General features: G+C 42.6%; 1 non-coding gene across 1 annotated transcript; it reads right to left on the bottom strand.

Annotated features, from left to right (window-relative positions):
* Nucleotides 1-738: 738 nt before the first annotated feature.
* TRNAC-GCA (transfer RNA cysteine (anticodon GCA)) lies at nucleotides 739-811 on the bottom strand. Its single transcript has one exon. It is a non-coding gene; the product is annotated as a tRNA-Cys (tRNA).
* Between the last annotated feature and the right edge of the window lie 21,549 nt (nucleotides 812-22,360).

Below are 22,360 nucleotides of genomic sequence, written 5' to 3'. Positions count from 1 at the left end.
CCCGTGGGGCCGGGAGGAGAGCCTGGGATGATTCTCACTCATGAAGGAGCCCCCACACCAGGCTCGGAAAGGAGAACATCATCCCATAAACAGAGGCAAGCCGCTGGAGTTTTAGGCATGATGGTGTACCTGGAGTGCCAAACAGGAGCTCTTTGAAGACACCCAGCGGAGACAGCCCCCTTCCTTCCCTATCTTGTCTTTACTCAGCCCGGAATTCCTGCTCCCTGTCGGTCATGGAACCTGGCACAGTGGTAAACAGCCAGCCAGAGCCTGGCTCTGGACCTCTTTCAGGGTAGTTGTGGCATCTGCCCTGAGCACAGAGGCTCACACAAATATTGCCTTCAGATACAGCAAAGCCCGGGCTAAGAGTAAGTCAGTCCTTACTGTAGTTTTTATGAGAACCACCTTCATACCTTTAGTCTCAAACATCCCATTCTGTGTTTTTGATCAAACAACTAATTCTCTCCTCCTAGAATGCCCTAGATTCTCCAGGTCCATATAAAGTTTTCCAATGAGTTTAAATGATGTGAGTGCATCCTTTAAGTTCTCAGCACACTTTACTCAGCACATAGGAAGTCATTTCTGCCTGGAGATAAAAGTGGAAAGTGAAAATGTTAACCACTCAGTCATATCTGACTCTTTGTGACCCCATGGACTGTAGACAGCCAGGCTCCTCTGTCCATGGAATTCTCCAGGCAGGAATACTGCAGTGGGTTGCCATTCTCTTCTCCAACGGATCTTCCCAACCTAGGGATTGAACCCAGGTCTCCTGCTTTGCAGGCAGATGCTTTACCATCTGAGCCACCGGGAATCCCTGGAGATAAAGTCATAGCTAAGCAAGAAGCAGAGTCTTACTTGAAATGCAAACTCCAGGCACCAGAGTTCCCACCTCTCTATTTCTGGTTCGGGATAGTATCTGGCTTTTGGTGACTGCATAAACCTTGTGCTCTGACCTAAACCCAGACTCGGGGACTTATCAGGACTGAGTTTCAGTCCTGGCAGGAGCACTCCCTAAGTGTTATCTAATACTTGGTCACATCATTTAACCTGACAGATTAAGATATCATGGAGGAAAAGCACCCAGCCCAGTATCTAGAACACAGGATGTGCTCCAGCAGTGGCAGCTACTCACAAATGCCCTTTCTTTCTCTTCTCTCCTCTTTGCCCCTTGCTGCATGGGAGCTTTTTCTTTTCTGCTACACTCAGTGCCTGTAGGAAAAAAAAAATCTAAACATCAAAACTCTAAATAAACTAGATTACAGAACTCTAACAGAGTCCCTCCATCCCCATGAAAAATGATCACAGGGAACAAAAGTACATAATCAAGGGGAGAGATAAATATCACACAAAATTGTCATCTGAAAATAAGAGGCGAGCCACGCTGTACTTGTCCTTATAATCGCTTCGTGGAAACAGGCGCAGGCAGCGCTGAGCCGAGCCTGGAGTATACTATGAACCCCTGCAGACACAGAAATTTTGTGAGCTGTAGGTTACAGGAACCCACAGAGCTGGGAACGCAGAGGTTTAATGATATTTTAAATGTTTTGACTATGCAGAAGGCAGAATCTACAGTCTAATCACTTTCAGAATACTCGATGTGCTGTTAGCATCCCTAGGTCCTGCGTGCGCCCCAGCCATCCACCCTCAGAGCGAGGTAAGTTCAAGGGAAGGGAAGGGGACTTCAAGTGTATGCTGCACCCACCATGCGCCTTGTGCTTTTCTTCACTCAATTCCCTTGACTTCACAGCACTCCTGGGAGGCGGGTGATCTGGTCTACACCCCCAGGCCTGGAAGGTGATGGATACTCTCCACCACTTGTCCTGTTATGCGCCTGTAATCCACACCCACAGGGCTTCACAGAGGACCTGAACTCACACCAGCCAGTGTCCAAAATTGAGTTATGATAAAAATGCCCCTCAATTGACTCTCCTTTAAGTGTTAAAATTATATCATTCAGCACACCCATGTTCACAGCATTATTTGTAACAACCAAAAGGTGGAAACAACTCAAGTGCCCACTGATGGATGAATGGACAAGGAAAATGCAGTGTATGCCTACAGTGGAATAGTGAACATTGGGTGTGTCAGTCCCTCAGTTGTGTCCGATTCTTTGCGACCCCATGGACTGTGGCCTGCCGGGCTCCTCTGTCCATGGGGATTCTCCAGGCAAGAATACTGGAGTGGGTAGCCGTTCCCTTCTCCAGCGGGTCTTCCCTGCCCAAGGATAAAACCCAGGTCTCCTGCCTTTCAGGAAGATTCTTTACTATCTGAGCCACCAGGGAAGTAAATGGAATATTATTCCACTTAAAAGGGACAGAAATTCTGACACAAGCTACCACATGAGTGACCCTTAAAGACATCATGCCAGATAAAATAAACCATTCACACCCATACACAAAAATACTCTGTGATTCCATTTATATGAGATACTTAGAGTAGTTGTCGTTATAGAACTGGAAAGTGGAATGGTACCCAGCCAGAGCCTGGGGAAGGGGAAAATGAGGAGCTGCTTAATGAATGGGGAGTTTCCATTTTGCAAGGTGAAAGAGTTCTGGAGATGGATGGGACAGCACCATAAATAGACTTAGCTGTACTGAACTGTACACTTGAAAATAGATAAGATGGTCAAATTTATGTTGTGTATATTTTACCACAAGTTAAAAATAATTAAACCATTCTAACCGTTGGTGCTTCATTGTGTCAAGATAATTTACTGAGATATTTATTGTTCTTTGTTCCCTCTGAATGGAAAATGAATGGAAAGAATGGGGCTTCAGAGAGATTGTCTTACTCTGCTCCTGTCCCCATTCTAAAGAGGAGCCTAAGCTTTTTTGTGCCCTAGCCCCAGAGGAAACTGTTGTTCCTGGCTTTTATAAAAGCCAATTCTTTAAGGTGATTACAGTCATTGTTAAAGACAGAGCAAGAGTCAAAGGCCTTTCAGAGTTGTCACTGGAGTAAAAGGAAAGGGAGAGGCAGAGACAGAATTACGCAGAGACAAGAGCGGGTTCTGGAAGGCCATGGAGGAAGGTCAGAGAGGTCTCAGTCTGCAAGTCCTGGGTAACTGCAGAAACCCTTTCTACGGGAACAGCCCACACTGAAGGCAGCAGAACCTTTGCCAAGACTAGGAGACAAGGTACTTGGAATGACACTACCACGTCTTCCAGCCTTAGCAAAGGCCCAGGTGCCCCAACACAATACAGAAGTGGATTTGCTTAAATCCGAAATGTTATGAGCCCTAGGCAACTGCCTTGCTTAAGCACGGCTGGTTGGCCTGAACTCCTGAGGGCTCTCCTCAAAGGCTGTCCTCTGCAGAAGGGTGCTGGGAACTTCGCAAGCCCTGAGGACAATAAATTCTAGTATTTACTGAGATTGGATGTTCTATCAGCTTTGAAAGACCAAAGTTGTACTTAAAATAATATTCAAAGCTGGTTTACTTTGATTAAAAAGATTAAGTGATGTGACATTTTTCTGTAGACTTGAGTTTGTGGAAATACATTCATACCCACTAAAATTTGTTACTTTTATGACCAACACCGTACTTTTATTTGTAAGTATATTATAGTGTCAATAATTACATTGACAACACTTTATACATTTCATTGTATAATATTAACATCATGCCAAAAAATCCACAGTTATAGTCTTGGTTATTTAAAAATCTTTAAATACAAGTCATATTTGAAATGCTGAACATAAAAGAGAAATAGAAATGACAGAAAAAAAAAAATAACTAAAAGAAATCACTATCCCCCCAAAAATAAATAAAATCATCTGGTTACATGCTTTAAAAGAAAAAAGGAATCAAGAAAATCAGATGATCATATATATTTTAACAACATAAAGTTATAATTCTTTAGACCTATGTGAAAAGTAAAATTGTACCATACTAAATTCTATGTCCTTTTTAATCTAAAATTTATTCTTAGCAAATTATTTGCATACAACATTCTGTTGATTGTCTAGATGTACCTCAAATCTTGATAATTCAGCTGCTCTGAATTAAGTACCCAGGCACCCCTTCTAGACACCCGACTTCGCTGTCTCCTCCAGAGCAGGTGGACCTTGCCTGCTCAGATGGAATTGGCTCTCGCCCGACTGGTTCAGGCTCTTGATGGTAGGTTCGGGTGTCTTGATGGTAGGGCACTCAGGGGGTTGCTATTCGCTCGTCGGCAGGTTTCTTACCAGCTGGCTTCTCCTGTGTTCTCTCCTGGGAGCATTCCCTGCTCTAGACTCCAGCCCTGGAGACTCCAAGTCTTGCTTTGTCCCTTAGAAGTCTCTTCAATTTGATCAATCCCAAGGGAGGTCCAATTTGATAACCTCCCTTTCGGGGAGGAGATAGAGCTCTTAAAGGATATCAAGGCTCTAGTAAGTTGGGACAGCAGCAAAGCCAGGACTGTAACGCCAAAGTCTATATGACTCCAAAGCTTGTATTACTTGCTTTTGTACCAAGCTGCCTCTGCAATCCCATACCCCACAAAGAGCCATAAAATCAATGTGTGTTCCTGCATTTTTAAAATTTTATACTGAAGTATATTTGATTTACAGTGTTGCATTAGTTTCAGGTATATAGCAAAGTGATTTACTTATACATAGACATATATCTATTCTTTGTCAGCTTCTTTTCCCATATAGGTCATTATGGAGTATCGAGTAGAGAGTTCCCTGTGCTATACAGTAGGTCCTTGTTGATTATCTGTTTTCAACCAACGTTGATTAAATAGTTTTAGGTTTCTTAGTGTAAAATATGTCAGAAATGCATGAAGAATGAGCTTGTGTCCCTTCTATGTTGCAGAGAAAAGCACGTGGGGGTAGAGAGGATAAATCCTCACCTCTTACCCCGGGTAGCATGACCTTGAGCATTTCAGCTCTCTGGTTTTCCTTGATCTCGTACACAATGGGTATTTGTAACTAAATGGTGTCTCAGAACCTTCCAAATCTGTCATTTTTGTAGCCAACCCTAGTCCTAGCCGGTCACTGAGACCCCAAACCAAGGATAAAATTCTGACAAGCACAGGGCCCACAGCACTTTCCCCCCAGGCCTTCTTGGCCATGGACAGGTGCTCCTCAAGGACAATGTTATTTCTGCAGGAAAGGATGAGACATGTCAGGCTGCCACCAGGAATGACTTACTTTTCCTTCCCTCCCTGAGCAAAGCAGATGCATCTCTGTCACATGAATATTTCTTCCCTCCTCACCAGACAGAACGACCTGGTCATCACGCAACAGTAACTCTTTGTTCTTTGGTTCTTCTTCACTGCAGTCAGGACTGGCTAACATGTGATTCAGTTTTTGCTGTAGGACCTGGTGTGGTGTCAGGTCAGTCTGATCTCATAAGCTCCACTTTAAGAACTTTCCTCCTCCTCCCTCTTCTTTCTCTCTGCCTGGCCCCCCTTGCATTCATCTTTTTTTTTTTTTTTTTTTTCTTAAACACTGGCTGGGGTAGAGATCCAGAGAGGAAAGCCCCTGCTTTCAAGGAGCTCAGAGACCACGGGGAGGAGAGTTCACCCAGGAAGGTGTGCAGAGAGAAGGTCTGAGCTGGGCGGAGGAGGGCAGGCTTCACTCGGTGGCTGGAGCTGAAGACAGGTTCCAAAGCATTTCTAGGGCAATGAGGATATTGAGATGGTGACAAAAGACAGGAGAGATGTTTGCCTGCTTGATGGCTTGATGGCAGGTATGTGGCGATGGAGAGGGCTTGAAAGGGCCTGAAAAGGCAGAGGGTTCAGCTTGCGTAAGGGCACAGAGGCTGAACTTCCAGGAGAGGAGCACAGACAGGGGTGCTGGGGAAGCGAGTTGAGTTCATCCACAGCAGCCGTGGGAGGGGGCTGCCCCGCGCCATCCTCTTGCTCATGCGCAGAGGTGAATAGATTCACTCCAGCCACCTCCATTTTATATATTTTTATTAAAAACGGACCTCCTTGTTCGCGTGGATGCACATGTGTATGCAAATGTGTGGGGATGTGCCACACAAAAGACTTGGGACTGCCTCTGTCCCTTTCTGCTACTTTTTCACATGTGAGCTAATGAGGACAGAGAACCTGCAACTTTAAGGCAGGATTTGAACCCGGGTCTCTCCATCTCCAATATCCCACTCTTCCAGTGGCCAGGACCAGTTCTAGCACCTAATTGTATGTGTTAGCCACCCAGTCATGTCCAACCCTTTGCAACACTATGGACTGTAGCCCGCCAGGCTCCTCTATTCCATGGAATTCTCCAGGCAAGAAAACTGGAGTGGGTTGCTATTTCCTTCTGCAGGGGATCTTCCCAGCCCAGGGATCAAACCTGGATCTCCTGCCTTACAGGCAGATTTTTTACCATCTGAACCATCAGGGAAGCTCTTCTCTAGCACCTAGTGAAGTGAATGAATGCCTGTGAAGTGTGGGCTCCTCCTTCATAAAAGTGGAATCATAAAAATGACCTTACAACATTGTGAGGATTTGTGAAATGATCGCACACAGCAGGACTGTCTTCATTTGTCTCCCCACACTTACTCTGCTTTCCACCAGAGTGAATGTTTCGAAATGCAGATCTTACTCGGTTCCTCCACCCTCCGTCTTCCCATCCTTACAATTTCCATCAGAGCCCTGTTGCTCTTAGGATAAGTACCAAAGTCTTATTATGGCCAACAGAGGAGGGAGCTTAGATGCTACACTCTTGCCAAACCCTTATCCATTCCTTAAATGCTCCGAGTCCCTTGAGTCACTGGCCTTTGCAATGCTCCTGCTTAACTCCTACTCATCGGTCAGTTCAGTTCAGTTCAATGGCTCAGTCATGTCCGAATCTTTGTGACCCCATGAATCGCAGCACGCAAGGCCTCCCTGTCCATCACCAACTCCCAGAGTTTACTCAAACTCAGAGCCCACTCAAATGATACATCCTCAGAACCCTCCCTGGGGGCCCATATGAGGCTGAGTGTTCACATGACACCAGACCACCTTTCCCTTAGGGCTTACCATGTGTGATCAGTTACTTATATGACTAGTCCTGTCTCCCCACCAATTACAGGGTCCATCTTACATGTATCAAACATATTCTGTTTACCATTTTACTTCTCCTAATCCAAATTTTAGACCATAGTGGCCTTTCAAAAAATATCTGTTGGATGAATGATGTTCAGTAAGTGTTAGATTCCTTTTACCTAACAGAGAGATGGCATATCAGGGGGTAGTGGTTACTGGTCAGGAGTCTAAGTCTTACTTTGCAGATGGAAAAACTTCACTTTGTCGGCATAAACTGTATGGAGTCATGTTCAAAAGAACTGAGTCACAACAGACTGAATAGCGTAGACCAAAATGTCAACATGTCCATCCATAACAAGAGGATTTTTGCTCATATATTCTAGACTAATTGTATTAGTCTAGAATTAACAGCAACTAATTCTAGTTGCTAATTGCTTGTGATATGTGCCTGAAAAGGAAGAAGAGGAAGAAAAGGTGGAAGAGGAGTAAGATAATATGGTGGAAAAAGAGTAGGTTTCTTGGTGATAAATTTTTTTAAATAGTGCCTCTATTAAGCGCCTTACCTAATTAATATGGATAATAAGAACAATAATAATAAGCATGTAGCAACTAAAATTCACTGAATTCTTACTAAGTACCAATGTGCTTTGTTTTCTTTATTACTACAACCATATAACGGGCTTCTCTGGTGAATCAGATGGTAAAGAATCTCCCTGCAATGCAGCAGAAAAAATCTCCTGGAGAAGGAAATGGCAACCCACTCCACTATTCTTGCCTGAAAAATCCCATGGACAGAGTAGCCTGGCAGGCTAACTCTGTGGAGTTGCAAAGTGTCAGGCACGACTGAATGACCCAGTGACCCAGCATGCGAGCACGGCCATATGACATAGAAATGGATTGTTTTGCAGATGAGGCGTTTGAAGCTCAGAGAAGTTAAACAAGTTGCCCGTTATCACACAGCTAAGAAGTGGCAAGGCAAAGATTTACAGAATCTGATTTGTACAGAGTCTGAATGTTTTAGCTGATTTACTGGACTGAGTACATTGACAGGTTATGTGCTCTCTCTCAGCTTCAGTTAACCCTCTCTAGAATAAAAATTCTATCTGATTTCCCTTGTAGACTTTTGTAACAATTCAGAATGCCATTGGATCAGAAAGTGCTTTGTAACCCTAAAGGACTTTGCAGAGGTAATGCACTAGAATTATTGATATCACTGATTAAATGAGTGTTTGGGAGAATCAGGATATTTTACATTGAAAAGATACAGTCTGTATGTATATATGATGCCCCCATGTCACTGGGTAAAAAAAGGAAAAAAAAATTGAAAAGTATATTGTCATGTGTTTACTATCTTGGAGAAGGAAATGGCAACCCATTCCAACACTCTTGCCTGGAGAGTCCATGGACAGAGGAGCCTGGCAGAATACAGTCCATGGGATCGCAAACAGTCGGACATGACTGTGGGACTAACTTTCACTTTCACTTCTTACTATCTTAACATGTGCCATCGCCATGCCAAGCATGAATTTTTAATTTTATTTAATATGCATGTATATATTATATATATGTATACAGTATATACATTTAGTTTTCAGACCAGCTAGATGGTTATCCTTGTTTTGCTGGTGAGGAAACGGAGACAGAGAGGGTAAGGAACTTGCTCAAAGCCCCAGCACTAGAACGGACGGGATAAAGGAAACTTCAAATCTGAGCAGTCCCAGACCTAGCCCTTAATTACTACCCAGCTCTGCCTCTCTCATCAGCAGAACGAAAATTAAGCTGTTAAGATTTTCAACAGAGTGTACAGAAAAGAGTGCTGTTTATCCTTTTTAATGCAATTCACCTGACAGACTTGGAAACACGTTGGATGAACCAATTTATCCTGACAAAAGGAGAAGGGTAATTAGTTAATGACAATTGATTTGGGGCCCCTTCATCATCTGCAGGAGGCTGATGCATCAGTTGGCTTCCCTCCCCCTCCCTTTTCTATTCTTTATTCATAACAAGTCGCACCCCATATGGACATCATTAGCTGGTGTTAGCTCGCCTCTTCTTTTAAACTGGAGTTGAGAATCACCACCAGCTTCATGTAGTGAAAGAAAATGGAAAAGGAAGAAAAAAAAAAAAAAAGAAAGCAAGACCCATCGAGCTGTTGAATAGGCCAAAAAATGAAGTGTATTACAAAGCACTTTCATTGTCTTCAAAACAACCTTTGTCCTCTGCCGGTTCTGTTATTGACCAGCTGCTTAGTTAACTGTGGTATCCATCTGCCAGCCCCGCGGTCTTCGTTGGGAATGAGGGAAGGTGCTGACCCTTCCCGGGAAGCGCTGGTGACAGGTCTGTAATTTGATAATCTCTTGTTCAAGAAAGATTTCATTTTTTTCCTTGATATACATCCTGGCCACTGGTGTGCCTTTGAGGCTTCTGATAATGCCAACTTTCCCCTCCTGAAAGCCTCGGTGTTGGATAAATAGGGATAATGGAAGAACACGTTTCTATCTGTTTGGCCTTACTTTTATTTTTCTAAAAATCAGAGATGAGTTATTGTGGTTCTGCTAAAAATGTGTTTATTATGATTTGTGGGTTTTGCAGAAAAAGAAAAATAAGCAGATAAACTTTTAGTGTAGAAAGTGGGCAGTTGTTCTGAACTTGGGGGATAAGACTTTAGATGTGGCAAAGTGCATCTGTGTGGTAGCTATCAAATTGCCTGGCTTTGGAATGAAAAGCTGCACGCTATGTCCAGTTTTAAGCTCAAAGCTTGAGCAGAGAAAAAGAAAAACATGATTTCTCCTATCACTTTGTGTTCTTAGCACAATAGAATAAGAGATGAGTGAGCCTGGATTTGTTGAACAGTAGGAATTATATTCTGACAGTGTAGGGTTTAGTAAAATCCACAAACATGTTTTTCATCCTGCATTTTCATTCTGACTGGTAAGCCTCTTGACATTTTAATAAAACTTATCATGGACTGCTGATTGAATTATATTTATCAGCGTATTGGCAAGGCCATGTAGAATAGAGAGAAATATCCAACTTAGCCTCAAACTGATGAGTTCCAGTCACTCAGTGTAGGAGTTTGTTTTCTTTCTTGTTGTTCTTTTTGTTGTTGTTGTTTCTGTAACAGTGTTACATGTTGAGCCTCACTTTGCTCTTCAGACACAAGTGGATAATACTGGGACTGATCACAAACCTTCAAGAGGGTGTGAGCTAGGACAGGGTGTCGTATTCTCCAGTATAAAATCACTCTAGGCTTTCTCTCTTCCCGAACAGCTTAGCATGGTTTAAAATACTCCATCTATGCATGCTATCCCTTTATCCTTTCCTAGAGAGGACATGAATGGATTACATAGGCCGCTATCTAATATCAGATGTCCTTGCATGCATGCAAAGTTACTTCTTCATGTCCGACTCATTGCAACCCCATGGACTGTAGCCTGCGAGGCTCCTCTGTCTGTGGGATCCTCTAGGCAAGAATACTGGAGTGGGCTGCCATCCAGGGGGTCTCCCTGACCCTGGGATTGAACCCACATCACCTGTAGCTCCTGCATTGCAGATGGATTGCTTACCACGAGCCACCAGGGGAAGCCCATCAAACGTCCTTAGTGACATGTGTTTCTTTCCAAGCTGCACCGGGATGGTGGTGGGGATGAGGAAGAGTAATGACCTTATCTCCAGGTGGTACATCATTGTCTCCAGTGTCAGACCCTGGTCTAATCAATCTAGGACAAGCAGCTGGCTTGTTTTGTCTTGAGACCCATGCCTCAAGCTGAAATGACTCATCGGAAAGAACCACTCTTATGGAGCTGCTATCCTCAGGAGGAACTAATGGACATGGTGGGTACTGATTGCTCCATGACCTGCTGAGATCTTCAGTTTTCCTTCTCCATCGCCCTGCCTTTTCTTGGCTTAATTGAACTTCACTGCTCTGTTTTGAGCTCCAACCAGCTTTGAGCTTATTCCCCATACCAGAGCCTCTAGCACCCAGCCTCCACAGTTGGCCCTCAGTTTTATACATTCAAATTAAAGACAGCCCCTGTCCCATCACCGCTCCTCAGCTCTTGGTGAACCCAAAAGGTCATCCATTCAGGTCCTGCAGAATATTGTCACCAGACTCTAGATAAATTAGGTTCATGTGCGTTATCCATCTTAGCCACAACCCCCTCCTGTTCTTCTTTCATTATCTTCACCAATGAATGGGTCCTCTAGCCCTTGGACAGAGGAGCCTGGTGGGCTGCAGTCCATGGGGTCACTAAGAGTTGGACACAACTGAGTGACTTCACTTTCACTTTTCACTTTCACGCATTGGAGAAGGAAATGGCAACCCACTCCAGTGTTCTTGCCTGGAGAATCCCAGGGACGGGGCAGCCTGGTGGGCTGCCGCCTATGGGGTCACACAGAGTCGGATGTGACTGAAGCGACTTAGCAGCAGCAGCCCTTGAGAATCTGACTTAGATCTCACCCTTCTCCACCCCTAACAGCATGTTGTAAAGATCTGTTGATTCTACTTGCTTAATCCTTTTTTAAAATGTATTTTATTGAGATATGGGCTTCCCTTGTGGCTCAACTGGTAAAGAATCTGCCTGCAATGACAGACACCTGGGTTTGATCCCTGGGTTGGGAAGACACCTGGAGAAGGGAAAGGTTACCCACTCCAGTATTCTGGCCTGGAGAATTCCATACAGTCCATGGGGTCGCAAAGAGTCGGACATGACTGAGTGACTTTCACTTTCACTTTATTGAAATATAGTTGATTTACAAAGCTGTGTTAATTTCTGCTACATAGTAAAGTGAGTCAGTTATACACATGTGCATTCTTTTTCATATTTTCCCCTTATGATTTATCACAGGATATTGAATAGAGTTCACCTCTAGCTTCAGTCGCTGGTATTTATCAGTGATAAAACCACACACACAAAAATCTTCATTGTCTTCTTTGGTGTCTTTCCAAATTACTGCCTGACCTACAATCCTTTCATTGCTTCTTGTTACCCTCTGGATAAAACCCAGCCCCCGTAGAATGGTATGCACTGCTCTCCAGCATTTAGTCCTCCACCCCTAAAGCTTGTAGCCTTTCTCCTTATACCTTCTCCTTCTGCCAAAAATGACCTGAACACAGCTCCAAACACACTCTGCTCTTCCTCCTCTAGATCTTACTATCTAGATCCCTTCTCTAAATTGTTTGGTCTATTTGTTTATTTAAAATTTGTAAATAGTATGTACTATGTGCCAAGTATTTCACAAATATTAACCCATCTAATCCTGACTACAATCTAAGGTTATTTCTGGGGAAATTGGGGCACAGAGAAAAGAGATTATTCTTGAAATCATTGAAGGTTCAAGGCTCAGTCTTCTGTATTCTCATATCATTATGTTTGTGTTCATCATTCAGAATGTTATCTCATTTGTCTGTCAGAACTTACTATATATTCATATAATACAGTGCTACTCAGCAATTAAAGAGAATAAACTACAGAAACAAATAGCAACATGGATGATATATCAGCAAATGTATTATGCTCAGAAAGTAAAAGAGATCAGGCTCAAAAGGCTACATGATTCTAGTGACATGGAATGTCATCCTTTCTGGGAAATATAAAGCTAGATGGACAGGAACAAATCAGTGGTTGCCAGAGACTAGAGGTGGGGACAGAAGGAGACTACAAAAGGATACAAGGGAAATTTGGGGGGGGGGAGATGATGAAACCGTTCTATATCTTGACTATATGCAATTACATGACACTGTGTTTGCCCAAAACTAAACATTTAAAAGCATAAATTTGTACATTGTGTTTCTCAAAAAAAAAAAAAAAAATCCAGATCTTCATATTTAAAATGAGTTGAGAAGTCTCTGTATCAGGTTCAAGAGTCTGACCTCCAAGACCCTCTCCAGGTTCCCTCCGGGCTTTTGTACTGTGCTTCTCCCCATTCTGAACTCAGGGGAGAGCTACTTCCCTGTTAAGATAGTCTCTGTAGTGAACCCCTGAGCAGAGTTGATTTGAAGCCGGCACATCTAAAACCACTGTTCTAAACTCCAAGTTAGCAACTTTTAGACTTTGGTGTATACTAGAAGAATCCCTGGGAGAAACTTGTTAAAATGCTCCAGGTTCCAGACACTCTGATTATGTAGGTCTGAAGTGAGACTTTGGAATCTATTTTGTTGGGGGAAAAAAGATGGGATTCAAGAGATTTTTGTCACGCTTAGACAAACATTACCAAAGGAGTCCCAAAGGAAAATAAGCTAGATGAAGTCCAATCATTTGAAGATTGTGGCTTGACACCAGGGTCTTCCCAAGCTCATGAGGCAAAGGCCACCTCCTCTACCTCAGGTGAGCTCAGCCAAAGAGGCCCTGGAAGAGGTGGTGTCATCCACACTGACAGTCTAAGCCCTTTGCTCCGGATTCCTGGGTCCTGGCTTGCTTTTCTTTTGCTTTTCATCAAAGATGATACTCTGCTCCTGTGCAAGGGCTTTGGCCTCCTCAGGGCCCCAGGAGCCAAGCATATCAAAATACAGTAATTCTGACATGCCAGTAGTGGAGCATGTCCATAGTCAGAGATCGTTGTATGGTAGCGAGGGAAAAACCCAGGGCAAAAGTAGGTCTAGAAAGCCTTTAGTCTTGTAGTCGAAAGAGCACAGCCTTTCGCAATGAGAACGTGGACTTGCATCTCGACTCTGCCTCTGGCAATCTGTGTGACTTTGGGGAAGTCACTTAGCCTTGAACCTCCATTGTTTAGTAAAGGAGGTCAGAAAACCACCTTCTGAGCAATGTGGTTCAGGAATGACACATGCTTCTGCTTCTCTTTTCTTTTCTTCATTTGTTTTTATTGAGACATAAGCACATATATATAGTAAAGTGCATGGGTCTTCAGGGCACAATGCAATGACATTTTACACAGTAAACGTAGCCATAGAACCACCACTAGATAAAGACAGAGAACATTTCTGGCACCCCAGAAGGTTCCTTTTTGTCCCCATCTAGTCAGTAACCCCTGAAGGGTAACCATTCTTCTGACTTCTATCACCAGAGATTAGATTTCCAACACATGGCTTTTTGACAGCTATCAATGTTATTTTTGTGACACAGGGTGAAGCAAATGTCAGAAAATCATGAGCAGATGCTTCTTAAGCAATGACCTCATTGGAGAGCTTGGAGAAGAGATATTCGGAGTCAGTGACACATTAGAGGCTACACATCCTGGTATATCTTAGCAGTAAGAAGAGGGATAGTGATTCTGGTCAGTGAAGGGGAAAAAATGTTCACCCTGCTATGAATCCATGTGGAAGCGAACCTAGCCTTGGTGAAATATTGTTTCTGACACTTGAAGGATGAAAGTGTGGAGGTTCATATAGATCATTGAGGAAGGCAGACAGACAGATGCAAAGTTTGCAGGAGAAAATAAAATGATTTATGTGACATAGCATATAAAATCGTGAAGCACAGTTAGCTGCATACACTCAGCCTTCACACTCATAGCCTTCATGTTCAGTCTCATTGTTACCTCCCCCAGTAGTTTGTAAACCATTCTTCTCTTCTGTAGTCCCCCCAGTCACTGCCTTTTCATTGCCCTATTGCCTCAGCTTCCTAAGTAGTCCTATCTTAAACCAACCCACCCTATCTCTAGGATGATTATTCTCCCAACACATTGAATCTTGGGAACCAGTGGCTACATTGCTTCCAAGTTAATGCCCATCTGACTATGATACAAAAGCTCCTTTCTTAATACCCCCGTCCATCATGTAGTCTTAAATCCAAACAATCATTTCCATTCACTCTGGACAGATCCTTCACCACTGTTTCCTGCACTCTGGGCCTTCCCTGACTTTTCGCTGGAGAGTCCTTTCTGTCTTCTGATACAATTCTAATCCTTTGTCAACTCCACGACATCTGTCACTCTTCTGTTGAACTTTCTTCTACCCAGCTTCGCTTTTAGCAGGCAGAAGCCACAACTCCCTCCACTGTATGTATCAAGGCCTCACTTAATGTAAGTCATCGATGGCTTCCCAGGTGGCTCAGAATTCACCTGCTAGTGCAGGGTGTGTGGGAGACACAGGTCCAGTCCCTGGGTTGGGAAGATCCCCTGGAGAAGGGAATGGCAACCCACCCCAGTATTCTTGCCTGGGAAATCCCATGGACAGAGGGGCCTGGCAGGCTGCAGTCCACAGGGTTTCAAAGAGTTGGACACCACTGAGGGCCTCAGCACACACTCGCAGGCTTTGTCTTGCTGTCCTGTGGTTAGCTGCTGTATGCCTGACCACCACTGTATATGCTGGCTCAGCTGTGAGGCACGTGGAGTGTGCAGGAGAGGAAGGAAGTGGGAGGAGTCTGCACTAGATTTAAGGGATGATGTGCCCATGGAAGCCTCCTTCCTATTGGGAGACACCTGCCCAAATCTCAGATTTCCAGGGTGGGTGCCAAGGATCATGCCTTTGCTCTGAATGAGGTATGACATCATTCTCTGAGGGGATTTAACTGGAAGGTGGGACACGGCAGCCAGGAACTCAAGGGAGAGATGTGTGGCAAGCAGAATTCTAAGCTCTTCCCAATGGTTTCCTGACCCCTGATGTACATGCCCAACAGAATCCCCTGTACAATGAATAAGTTCTGTTCAGTTTACTCACTCAGCTGTGTCTTATTCTTTGTGACCTCATGGACTGCAGCACACCAGGCTTCCCTGTCCATCACCAACTCCCGGAGCTTACTCAAACTCATGTCCATAGAGTTGGTGATGCCATCCAAACATCTCATCCTCTGTTGTCCCCTTCTCCTCCTACCTTCAATCTTTCCCAGCATCAGGGTCTTTTCAAATGACTCAGTTCTTCACATCAGGTGGCCAAAGTACTGGAGTTTCAGCTCAGCATCAGTCCTTCCAATGAATACCCAGGACTGATCTCCTTTAGAATGGACTGGTTGGGTCTCCTTGCAGTCCAAGGGACTCTCCAGAGTCTTCTCCAACACCACAGTTCAAAAGCATCAATTCTTTGGCACTCAACTTTCTTTATAGTCCAACTTTCACATCCATACATTACTATTAGAAAAACCACAACTTTGATTAGACGGACCTTTGTTGACAAAGTAATCTCTCTGCTTTTTAATATGCTGTCTAGTTTGTACTTTTATTCTCCTTATCAGGTTATATTACAAGGCACCACTGGCCTTAAAATAAGGTGATGACTCATATGAAGTGGTGCCACAAGGTATCATGAGGAATGAGAAACCTGTTTTGTTAGCCACTGAGATTCTGGGGTTATTTATTACAGCAGCATAAACTTCCAAGGGCTGTGTGACATACCAGTGAAATCTTTATCAGGCAATTTTACTTACCCTTGGAAAATGGTAGTTGGCCCTTGATATAGTGTATTTATATTGTATCTTTAATGTCTTAGTTATGCAAGAACAAATGTAGTTGGAGACCATAGCCCTTGATTATTTTTAGTAAAATCTATTCTTAAATTTTATTTTTTTTAATAAATAAGGGCATTAAGCATCTAAATTTTTTCCAAAAATTATGTGCTTATTATTATAAAATGTAGAAAATACAGAATTAGAGAAAAAAACAATCCCCCATGATCTCATAACCATTATTGACATTGATAATAATATATTTCGCCTTTCTTCTATCATGCATATAGATATATATTGTGCTGTCTCTGTCTTTGTGCATCTCTATAAAAAATTTTAATGAAATAAGAAGATTGCCTGGATAGGCGTTCATTGTCTAATCACATGAGCCCCTTGAAAGTGGAGAGATTTCTCTGGTTGGTCACAGAACGGGATGGCAGAGAGATGGGAATCGTGAAAGGATTTGACATCAAGAGGTTCCCCACTGCTAAACTAAGAGGGCTCATATGGCAAGGACTGAGAATGGCCTCTTGGGGCTGAGGGTGATCGTCCACCCACAGTAGCCAGACAGCGGGGCCCTCACTCCCACACCCACCACGAGAAAGTCTACCAGCAACCTGCCTGAGTTTGGAAGCAGATCTTTCCCTAGTAGAGCCTCTAGATGAGAGAGCCGCTGGCTGACACCTTGATTTCAGCTCTGAGACCTGAGCAGAGGATCCAGGGAAAATGTGCTGAACCCACGATTCATGAAAACTAGGAGATAACAAACTTATATTGTTTGAAGCCCCTACATTTATGGTTAACTTGTTATGCAATAGACACAAGGCAGGATGATATGTGCAATCCAATATGGTGGGCATTTTGTCAGTTTCCATGATTTTGCTGCTGCTGTTTAGCTGCTAAGTATGTCTTTGTGTAAGTCTCTTTGTGACCCCATGCTCTGCAGTATACTAGGCTTCCCTGTCCTTAATACCTCTCAAGAGTTTTCTCAAACTCATGTCCATCGAGTCAGTGAGGCCATTCAACTATCTCATTCTCTGTTCTCCCTTCTCCTCCTACCCTCAGTCTTTCCCAGCATCAGGGTCTTTTCCAACGAGTCAACACTTCCCATCAGGTGGCCAAAGTATTGGAGTTTCAGCGTGAGCATCAGTTCTTCCAATGAATATTCAGGACTGATTTCCTTTAGTATGGATTGGTTGGATCCCCTTGCAGTCCAAGGGACTCTCAAGAGTCTTCCCCAACACCACAGTTCAAAAGCATCAATTCTTCAGCACTCAGCCTTCTTTGTGGTCCAACTCTCACATCTAAACATGACTACTGGAAAAGTATAGCTTTGACTATACAGACCTTTGTCAGCAAAGTGATGTCTCTGCTTTTTAAAACATTGTCTAGGCTTGCCATAGCTTTCCTTCCAAGGAGCAAGTGTCTTTTAATTTCATGGCTGCAGTCACCATCCACAGTGATTTTGGGGCCCAAGAAATAAAGTCTGTCACTGTTTCTACTTTTTCCCCATCTATTTGCAATGAAGTGATGGGACCGGATGCCGTGATCTTAGTTTTGTGAATGTTGAGTTTTAGGACAGCTTTTTCACTCTCCTCTTTCACACTCATCAAGAGGCTCTTTGATTTATATAAGCCTGAGCTAGGAAGCTGTGAGGAGGAAGAGGGTCTTGCCCAGGTCATGGGTGATGTGAGCTCTGGCTTCATGTGAGATTCTTGGAATATATTCAGGAAACAAAAGCTAAAGGCAAGTTGAAGAAATAAGGAGCAGGGTTGAGTTGGTTTGCCGTGCTGGATATGGGAGTGCTGAGGATCTTTCTAGATACTGGAAATCAGATTAAGTCAGTTGACTCATGCCAGAACCCACCTGCTAGACACACACAAGTCTTCTTTTCCTGCCTGTCCAGAGCTGCTTTTGACTGAGTCAACTGTGCAAATGTCCTCAGGACTAAAGTGTGGACAGGGCTGAAGAAGAAAGTGACCGAATATCTCTGCCCCTCAACTAAAGGATAACTTGAGAATTCTGCTCTGAAGGACAGTTTTAGTCATCTTTATAGCCTTAGCATCAGTAACAAAATCTGTAATAAGTAGGTTCACACTATCTGTCAAGTGAGAATTGCAGAAATGCCACGTGTAGAATTGAAAGCCTCTGACTGACCCATTTGGCCCCTTTTATAATTTATTGTGCTTTAATGGAAAGACTACGAGGTTTGTAGCCAGACAGACATGAGTACAAGTCCTGGTCACCATTATTAACCTCGCTGAACCTTATTCTCCAGAGCCCCAGCTGCAGGCTGGGCTTTTGAGATGGCCAACACCAAGCAGAAAAAAATACTCTGTTCATTTGTGGCTCCTCCAATCAAACTCCCAGGGAGCTTTCAAACTGAGAAGCTACTGGGTCTGAATTAATCCAAGAAATGTTGTAACTGAAACAAATAAGTGAGTTTTTTTGTTTTCTCTTACTTCTAGATGGTACTGACATTCTCATTCTTTGAAAGTGAAGATACAGTCATGTGAAATGACTTTAGGACATCAGCCATGGGCACAGAGAGAACACAGTCCCTCACCACTGGCCTAGTCGCCATCAGTCTCTTTGCTAATTGTTCTACCCCTGCTGGTTTGTGAGCTTAGATAAATTAGGAAGTTTCTACAACTCAGTTTCCTCATCCATAAAGTTGGCTATTATTCAAATTAAGTGAGTATTACTGCAAATTAAGTTAGTCACTATTTGTAATGCATCCTGGTGCTATGTAAGTCCTAGATACATATGAATATCTCATTATTTTCACTACAATCCATGGAATTAAACATTACAATGCCTGTTTTATCAGTGAAGAAATTGAAGCTAAAAGAAGAGAAGGAAGATTTCTATTAAAATACATGGAAGGCAGGACATGCATTTAGTTATTTTTTTTTTAAAGTCTTGATTAACATCAAATCATCACACATTAATTCAATTCCTAATTGACTGCAAGGTACTGTACAAATTTAATCACTTGGTTTCCTTCATTATAATGTTGGAAAATGGTGCAAACACATTCATTCTTGGCCTCATTTTTAGACCTTCATTGTTCCATAGGAACCCAGATTGGAAGCATAGCCCTGAAGGCAATGTCAGTTTCTTCCTGGAACCCTAAGCTGACCACCAGAGGGAGGAAATGCCAGTGGTTCACAGGTAGCTGGCTGTCCTGTGCAAGTCCAAAGTCAGGAAACAACTCGAAACCCTGAAATTTTATTTCACACACCTTATTGGTATTTCAATCTTTATGGACATCAGTCATGATATTTTGAACTACGTAAAATATCAGTCTCCTCACAAATATTATATAGGAGAAAGTATGTGTATATTCATCTCTTTTAAAACTAACTTAAAATATCTGTCTTTAATCCATATGAATAAGTCTGATTTTATTTCTGTGTTTCAGACAACTCTCTCAGACATATTAATGGATGGGGCCAGATACATGAAAGTAACAGCAGGTCCTTAGATCTTTCTAGATTTTTATCATTGATTGTGAACGTTTTCATGCACTGTCTACTTGAATCTAACAGAAACTCTAAAATATAGATAATATTTGTCTCATTTTATAGATGAGAAAATAGTTCAGAGAGAGCATGTGATTTTCCCAAGACTACACAGCACTCAAGGGCAAGATTTAATCCGCAGGCCCATGATTGCCAGTTTCAATTCACCCAGACAATTAACACATACTCATTTGTTCATTCACTTGTTCTTCAAATCAAATGTAATTTGTTCTAGTGATATCAACAGCAATAACGACAGTTAATCTCCATGCGCCAGGTCCCATGCTAATGCTTTTTTTAGTGTTGTCTTCACCATTTTACAGATAAAATAACTTCAGAGAAGTTAAATATCTCACTGAAGATAATACAGCAGAAAGTGGAAGATCCAGGAATGTAACAATGATTTGCTTTTCTTCAGTGCTTGCCCCTTATCTAAGCCCATTGTATATTCATTCATTCATGCTTTCACTCATTCATTCAACAACTATAAGGCCTACTAAGTGCCATATGTCGTGCTAGAATCTGGGGAGACAGCCGTGATAAAATGCTTGCTTTGGGGGAGCCACAGACTAGCATAGATTCAAATAAGGAACAAGGTGATGCTGGACTGTACTGGATTGTATTGGATAGACTTGGATTTGATTTGATTTGAACTGAATTGAAATGAAGCCATGTGTGTTTCTCATTCAGAGCTGAAGGGATAGAAGCAGTAAAGCTCTTTTGCTCTGGAAATAGTCAGCATCAGAAAGTGAGCAACCATTTCAGGACTCCCGTGAAAACAAATAAAAATGAGACTCATCTGTAAAGGGCTGCAGAGGTGGTTTGGGTGGCAGGAAGGAAAAACAACTGACCCTGTGGTTTGACCTGCAAAATGGAGGCATGCATTTTGCAAATAACACCAACTACTGTACTAACATTAAGACTTTAAGAAGAATTTGTCGTGGTTGCTGTTTTCAAAGAGCCCACAGCCCAGGGATGGTGATTTGAAGAGGGAAGTCCAAAAGAGTGTCAAGGTTACTGGATGTATCTTTACTCTGCTCCATCCTGTCTGGGCTGAATGCATACTAGAGGCCAGAGAATAAAGCACAGAAAGTTGGCATTCTGGCACTTACATTTTTAAATAATATTATACAAGAAGGAATCAATGTTCCAGCTCTGCTATATGGCATAGCAAGGTACTTTATTCTGATGTCTTGGAAATATTTAACAGTAAAATCTTATACAAAAAGCATCATACCATTTCTGGTCTCTCAGTAGTTATGTGACTTTGTGCCAATTAGTTACTTGAGCTCAAGTGTCTTCATCTGCAAACTTGGGCCGATAAAATCTATTTTGAAGAGCTTTCATGAAAATTAATAATGATTATGTGTGCAAATGTGCCTACACATTGCTTAACACTAAGGAACAGCTCACCAATATTAAATATCACCTCCATTCCTATTCTGCAATTAAAAAATGACCACCAGGAGCCAAAAGATGACCTATTTATCATTTCCTAAACTATGTTCTATAAAACAGAAACAAATATATTTAAGAATCACTTATACTATGCCCTACTCGATGGGTATCAACATATAACATTTCTCAGAAGCCCTGTATTACAGAAAAGTCTTCTAACTTGTTTTCTATGAGGTTTCTATATGTTTTCATCACTGGAGGTTTTTTTCTTTTTTTTTGGTCACTGAGTATTTACTTGCATCTCTCTGTCCCATCACCATCTTTTTTTTTTTTTTTTAACTTATTTGCTTGTTTCATTAATAACTGAATTAATTCCATAGAACTGTTTGGAAAAGAAATGTCATACCTCTTACCCCTAATTTGAACACGTTACAATAGTAGACACAAGATTCTAACACAGCTTGTTTTTTTTTTCCTTCAGGAAATGAATATCTTTTTGGAATAACTGCTTCTTTTCCTGAGTTCTTTAATCTCGGAGCAGCTATCTTTCTTGTCTTACCTAAATCACTGAGCATGGCAAATTCCTAAAGAACAAATTCTTAATCTCCCCTAATTATATATACCAACATTATTATTATTATTACTACTACTACTGTTAGCTGTGTATTCTCAAAGATCCCTTTCCTGAGCTGAGATTCAGAGACTTCAATGCTCTCAGAATTCAACCCCTTTCAAGATCTGACCATCGTCAGAGTTTCTTAAGGAAACAGAACTACCATCTCAGTGCAGAAAGTGAGGTAGTGACCCCTTTCTTTGCATTTCAATACTTTTGCAGCTTCCCTCATAGCTCAGTTGATAAAGAATCTGCCTGTGACGCAGGAGACCCTGGTTCAATTCCTGGATCGGGAGGACCCACTGGAGAAGGGATAGGCTACCCACTCCAGTATTCTTGGGCTTCCCTTGTGGCTCAGCTGGTAAAGAATCTGCCTGCAATGTGGGAGACCTGGATTCGATCCCTGGATTGGGAAGATCCCCTGGAGAAGGCAAAGACTACCCACTCCAGTATCCTGGCCTGGAGACTTCCATGAACTAAGTCCATGGGGTCACAAAGAGTCAGACATGACTGAGCCACTTTCACTTCAGT

Source organism: Dama dama, chromosome 2, assembly GCF_033118175.1.
Source record: "Dama dama isolate Ldn47 chromosome 2, ASM3311817v1, whole genome shotgun sequence".
In the NCBI taxonomy this organism is placed as follows: Eukaryota; Metazoa; Chordata; class Mammalia; order Artiodactyla; family Cervidae; genus Dama; species Dama dama.
The sequence above is the reverse complement of the archived record's forward strand: the minus strand, read 5'-3'. Positions and strand labels throughout refer to the sequence as shown.